Below are 6,231 nucleotides of genomic sequence, written 5' to 3'. Positions count from 1 at the left end.
TGTTAAGATAAGAAACAAAAACCTGAAGTCCGGTTGCAAGCGTCAATTGTTGTCTGTTTTATTTCTGTCTGCAGCACAGGGTGAGATCAAGTACACAGCCAAGTTGCATACAAGATGTCACACCGAGAGTTGAATACATGAGTTACTTTATACACTTGTTACGCCCGTGAATGACGCTACAACCTCCTTTCTTGTCCAGTAACCGTTCTTAAATCCAATCTCTGCAGGACATGCACAACCTGCGTGTTAGGGAGTCATCAGACCTTGAAGTTTGGAAAACAATTTCTTGAGATAAACACCAGCTGCTACGTGGACATCAAGCAACTGTGGTCGCACAAGATATTCCTGGAATCGGGTGTTTCTCGTCTGAAAGCTGACGCACAGTTCATCGTGAACTTACAGCACATATGAGCATAAGCATTTGGTTTAAACACAATCATTTTACCATTACACGACTCATCAGAAACACCGTCTGTCGGGGGTCCACCAAGTGACCTCTGACCTCACTGATTTAAAAGATGAGTTCATCGTCTTCACGAGACACTTTCATACATGTGGTTCAGTAAAGGAAATGTGATCAGTGTCATCTCCACACCTAATTCATGGTGTTTGAGGGTTCTCCCTCTTTTTTGAAGAGGGAGATGATATTTTTGTTCTTTGTCCGTGATCATCTCTAACACAGATCCATCAGATGATTTGATTCAGACTGTAGGTGCATGTATCTTCCTTCTTTGTGTCACATCTGAGGAGGATTCAGGTGGGGGGGTACTTGAGGGAAGTAGCAAAATCAACTGTTTTACCAGCGGAAAGTATGAATGAACTGGATGGGGGGGGTCCTACGTTTTGCTGACCGCTTGTTTGCTCAACCCTAACCCTTGCACAGGTTTTTTGTGGGATTCACTGTTTGGATTTTATACTTAATAAATGAAAGTAAACAGCAGACATTGGAGCCTGTAGTTTTTATTGTTTAGTCCGTCCGTCCCCGTGCTCAGCCTCCTGACGACTCGTGGGTTTTCATAGTCTCCTAGCACAGACGATCAACTTGATATATTGATATGAATGAATTTAATTTCAACACTAAAGTTGACGCTTTAGTGTTTTTTATGTTTGTTCTTTTAACTGAGAAAAAACAATGTAATTCCGAGGGATCCACAGATGTTGTAGGTTCATTGAGGCATTAATGAACAACGTACACATTTACAGTCTGTGACATGTTGCCAGCTGCTTTGTCGTCTTCTGTCAGCTTCCACGGTGTTTGTCTTTTCTACAATCTCTGACTTCTCCTCCTACTTTTCCAGCATTAACCTCTGTGACCAGCGGGAGGCGCTCTGTCTCCCTTTTGTTCGCTCATGATTGTGATTGGTCTGCTGCCTCAAACAGACCTCTTATACGTGAGCGTTCACGATGAGACAAAGCTGGATTGAATTAGCGAGTTGATATCCAGCTTCATGGTACCAATGATCCTGATCGCCATGATCTCGTTAAGTCAGTCGATCCAGGACTGATCAGGATCAGGTGCACTGATTGCTCCTCAATCAGTCTGGCCACACCTCCACTGCCACACAGAGAGGGAAGAGGGAGGAGAAAACAAAACAAAAAAAAAACTGACAACCATGACAGTTTGTGTGTGAAAAACACCAGAATTATCCTTTAATCTGGTTGGTACATCAAAGTTCATGCAATCCAAACACATGTCGATGTTTGTCGCATGCGAATGGCCTTCTGCCTCGACCAAATAGGGTTCATGACAGGGACCCGTTAAGTGTTATGAATCACTAAAATCCGTTCAGTGAAGATTAGTTCACTGAACTGGTGAGCTCAGTTAACAATATTTAACATGAAATGATCAAATTAATCCATTCTGACTGTCGTGTGACGTTGATTATTGATTTCATGAACTGTAACGTCTGTTGGATCGTGTAGTTTCAGTGAGTGGTTCGTGTCGGTCGACTCGTTCGCAGGGAACAAACGAATCAGGTTCACCTGCAGTCGTTCACTGGCACACAGCTGAATCTTTTCAGTAAGTGATAAAGTACCGTTTGTCAACGAGTCTTTGTCCAAAAGACTCGTTCTTTAAGCTGGACAACACAAACTCAATGTCACAGAGGATGAAGTTTAAAATAACACATGAGGGGAAACGGGCAAAGGAGGACAAACGTCCTGTTACAGACTCAGAAACCTCCATCTGATCCACGGTTACATGTGAATGGCCTTCTGCCTCGACCAGTCCCCAGTCAATGATGATTGGTTCAGTTGAACTGAAGGTCATATGTCCCGGAATGAAGGGCTCTGGCAGGTAGAGATGGATAGACCTGATATCCTAAGCCTAGTTTTTACAGAAATCAAACCAAACAACTCTTTCCCTGGCCTTACATTGGCCCAAGCATCATCAGCAGTACGGTAATTACAGGATATTCAGGAACCGATCGTTTTCTCCTTCTTGTGGTTTGACAGTAATTCATCCGGTAGTACGGTAATTACGGTAAATCTACAGTCTGAACCTGCTTTGAGGAACAGGCCCAAAGCAACATGGCGATCTGTTCGTACAAGTGACAGTCTCCTAAAGTTTCCTCCTCCTGATTCAGACTGACGGATGCGCAGCGGCCCGACAGGGAGATTTGACCGGAGCGGACTTGGGTTATATAACAGAGATCAGGGCCTCGTGCGGCAGAGCTTCACTTTCCTCCTGAACACAAACCATCCATGGATGTTTATCAGCTCCGTCACGTCGGTGCTGTAATTCCACGTACGTCTGCGTGTTTATGTGTGAGAGATGAGATGAGATTCCTCCCCTGCTGCTAATTGTCCTCCGTGCTGGGCTGCTCAAGGGCAACAACGGCACTGATCCACTGGAGCTCACCCTCCTCCCCACCCCACCTCCCCGGCCTGCATCGATCCGCTCGCATCGGTGTTTGTGGGTGTTGCATGAGGCGTCACGCAAGTCCAAAAGCACATCTCCTGGTTTTTCTCTGCCGTGTATCACACACGTAGACAGGGTCCTCAGCGGAGCATGTACTGCAGCTCTGGTGGGATGGAGCCGGAAAACGTAAATGATTTATTTCAGTGTTTGACTGTGACTGCTGGAACTGAGAATAAAAGGATTCATGCAATTATTCAATATCCTGCTGTTCTTTATTGTTGCATCTCTACCTCTCGAGCATTAGAATGATTGCACAGAAAAAACATTCACAAACGTTTTTATTCTTTGGTCACTGTGGCTGTTCTTTAAAAGCTGTGTTTACGGCCTGTCCGTCTGTAGTATACCACCATTTACTCAGTGAGAAAATGTCCAATGGTTCCTGAGAGCTGAGAAGTTACATTCACTCCATGTCATTACCGTAATGACTGAAACTTGTTGTGGAAAAATCTATTTGTCGCTGTCCATGTACATCACTAGTTTACACACTGGCTCCATGTACGGTCATGAGACAGTGTTCCATGATGGAGGTGATTGGGATGTGAACAAAAGATCTACTGGGATGTAGGTTCAACTGCGTGTCAAATCATGTTTCATAACACTCTGTCTGTGACTGACATATATTATTTTCCATTACAAACTTCAAAGCCAATAGGTCCTAATCAAAGTAGAACAAAAAGGCCTGATTTAAAAAAATGACTTCCTGACTCTAATTTTCGACACACACACACACACACACACACACACACACACACACACACACACACACACACACACACACACACATCTGACACTGTCAGGTGATGAGTGCACGTGACAGTTTATCCACGGATTTGACCTCACAGTCCCTGTCACCAGTCGGGATGGAGGTAAAAACCATCAGCCCATCTACCCCCATAATATTCTGTATGACGGCCTTATGTAACTGAAGGAGGAGCGGTAATGGATGTCCACCGTGGAGTCAAATCAAAGCTCTGTCCGTTCCTTCACAGATCAACACTTCAACACAGCGTTCTGTGGTTTTTACACACACACACACACACACACACACACACACACAGGGTTTGTCAGAGTGTCAGACTCATGTCGATCCATAACTACAAAATCAACAACCTGAACAGCAGAACACTGCCTCAGTTTATTATTTAAACATGTGCATCACAACTCACAGTGGATCTACAAAGGTACAAACATCTCGTAACAGGTGTCGGGAACTGGAAAATATCGTATTTCACTTTATTTATGACTGAAATAAATAATGTCCAATCCACACCTGAACTGATTCACCACTCAAACTGAAGTGGAGCTCTGAAGGAAGAGAAGTCCCTGGTCTCAGTGGGACTCACTGGGGGGACTCACACATGTCTGACACCCGTGATCTGCAGCATCGAACAGGAGCAGCCGGGTGACTCGTCAACCTTCTCATCACGGAGCTGAAGCTCTGGCTCCAGTGCTCCGTTACAGGAGAGAGTCCATCCAAAGGACAAAGTCTGATAGACCGAAAGATCCACTCGGTCATATTCTAACTGCAGAAAACATTGCTTTCTCCGTGGTTGATTCAGGTGCAGGGACACGACACGAGGCATTCACATGATGGAGAAGAACGATACAAAAATAAAGAAGTTGAATGTCGTTTATGATGAACGTGTCACACATACCGGAGCTCTACGACCACTCAGTGAAGATTTGGTATTGTACATCAAATACCACATTGGGCTGAGCTTTGGGGAGTTATTAGCCCCCTCAGAACTTTAGAATAATTCACTAAAATACCACCCAATGTTTGCAATGTTCATGTCATTTGTCAACCATCATGCCCCGTTTTCACCATGACAGTATGCTCCTGTGTGTGTGTGTGTGTGTGTGTGTCCATAAGAAATCTTGAATATTTATTTCACATTCCAAAGTGGATCCCCATCACTGATTTAATGATGATTTACAAGTTATGAAGGTGTAAAATGACAATTTGTCGGAGTGGGAGCGCAGATCACGCTTGAGTTTTAAACATAGTTACAAAGTAGAATGGTGAGGACATACACCGACTGATCATCTGGATGATTTCATGGAACGTACTGGATCTGCTTTCATAATAATTCAGCCTGTTTCCTTCTTAGACAGTTTATTCATTGTACTGTGTGAAACTCAGACAAGGTTTTGTCACTTTAAGTTTTGCATCAGGTAAAACAATCAGCCCTTTGTTGTCGGCCTCGTTTTATTTCAGCGTCTACAGAGTGGAAGGGGTCCCACATGCAGCTGACCAACACATCCACAGTCCGACACACGCGGTGGCATTTCCAGCCAAATATGTCGGCCCTCCAGGGCTGCCGGGTGATGTGCACGGCGGTCGATAGCGCTACATGTGCTCACTCAGGATAATACTCACTCAGAACGATAACGTCACTGAGAGGAATGTGGTCATTCATGGTGCTTTCCTGCTGCAACTGAAGGATCGATGTGTCTGCTGCGGAATGTACGTCCGAGTCCGAGGTGCTGGATGGACATGGAGGACCCACGTAGCCTCGGATCTGCCCGAGGGTTTGGAGCCTGTGACGGGAAGTTGCTGAAAACAAATCAAGTCTGACTGGACCTGATATGACATGAACTCATGTAAGCCCTGTTGGGACGGGACGAGTTCCTGGTACGTGGGGTCATGTTACTTCACCACAGGACGTTGTTCATCCCAACGGTCAGTTGGCACGAGATGAGAAGCGTCAGTCGGGGTCAATCCATCCCCCGCCACCGTCCCTCCTGTCATCAGGGGCCTCTGACGGTGCTTCCTGTGCGTACCAGAAATGGGGCCAAGGATCAAACCTTACGGTTACGGATGACGAGTGAGGTTTCTGCCTCTTTTTCCCCTGTTATAAGGGTTTTTGGGCAGTTTTTCCTCACCCTGACTGAGGGTTTAGGACAGAGTGTGTAGCAATGTGCGGACTGTAAAGTCCATCGAGACGATTGTAAATTGTGATGTTGGGCTATACAAATAAATTGAATTGAACTGAATTGAATTGAGTGGACAAACTTCAAGGAACGCGTGGACAATCAGAAAAAGTGGATCCTCCATGCTTGAAAATCCACAAAAAAAACAACACTACGAAATATGTAAACACACGTTTACTGCAAAGTCATGATTTCAGATGCTGGTGAACTGTTCCTCATCCAGAGATCCAGAGATCTGAGGAAGAGATCAGCCGGAGGACGACGGTTCACGTCTGCTCCAGTGTGTGAGCCGGCAGCTGATCGATGACCTGCAGCGACCCTCCAGAGGGTGGGGGGGTCTGTGCTTCAGTGGATCCACCGGTCGGAGCCTTCTATCA

The sequence above is a fragment of the Lampetra planeri genome, unplaced genomic scaffold, assembly GCF_965212315.1.
Source record: "Lampetra planeri unplaced genomic scaffold, kcLamPlan1.2.h2 scaffold_477, whole genome shotgun sequence".
Classification (NCBI taxonomy): domain Eukaryota; kingdom Metazoa; phylum Chordata; class Hyperoartia; order Petromyzontiformes; family Petromyzontidae; genus Lampetra; species Lampetra planeri.
Note: the sequence above shows the minus strand (reverse complement) of the source record.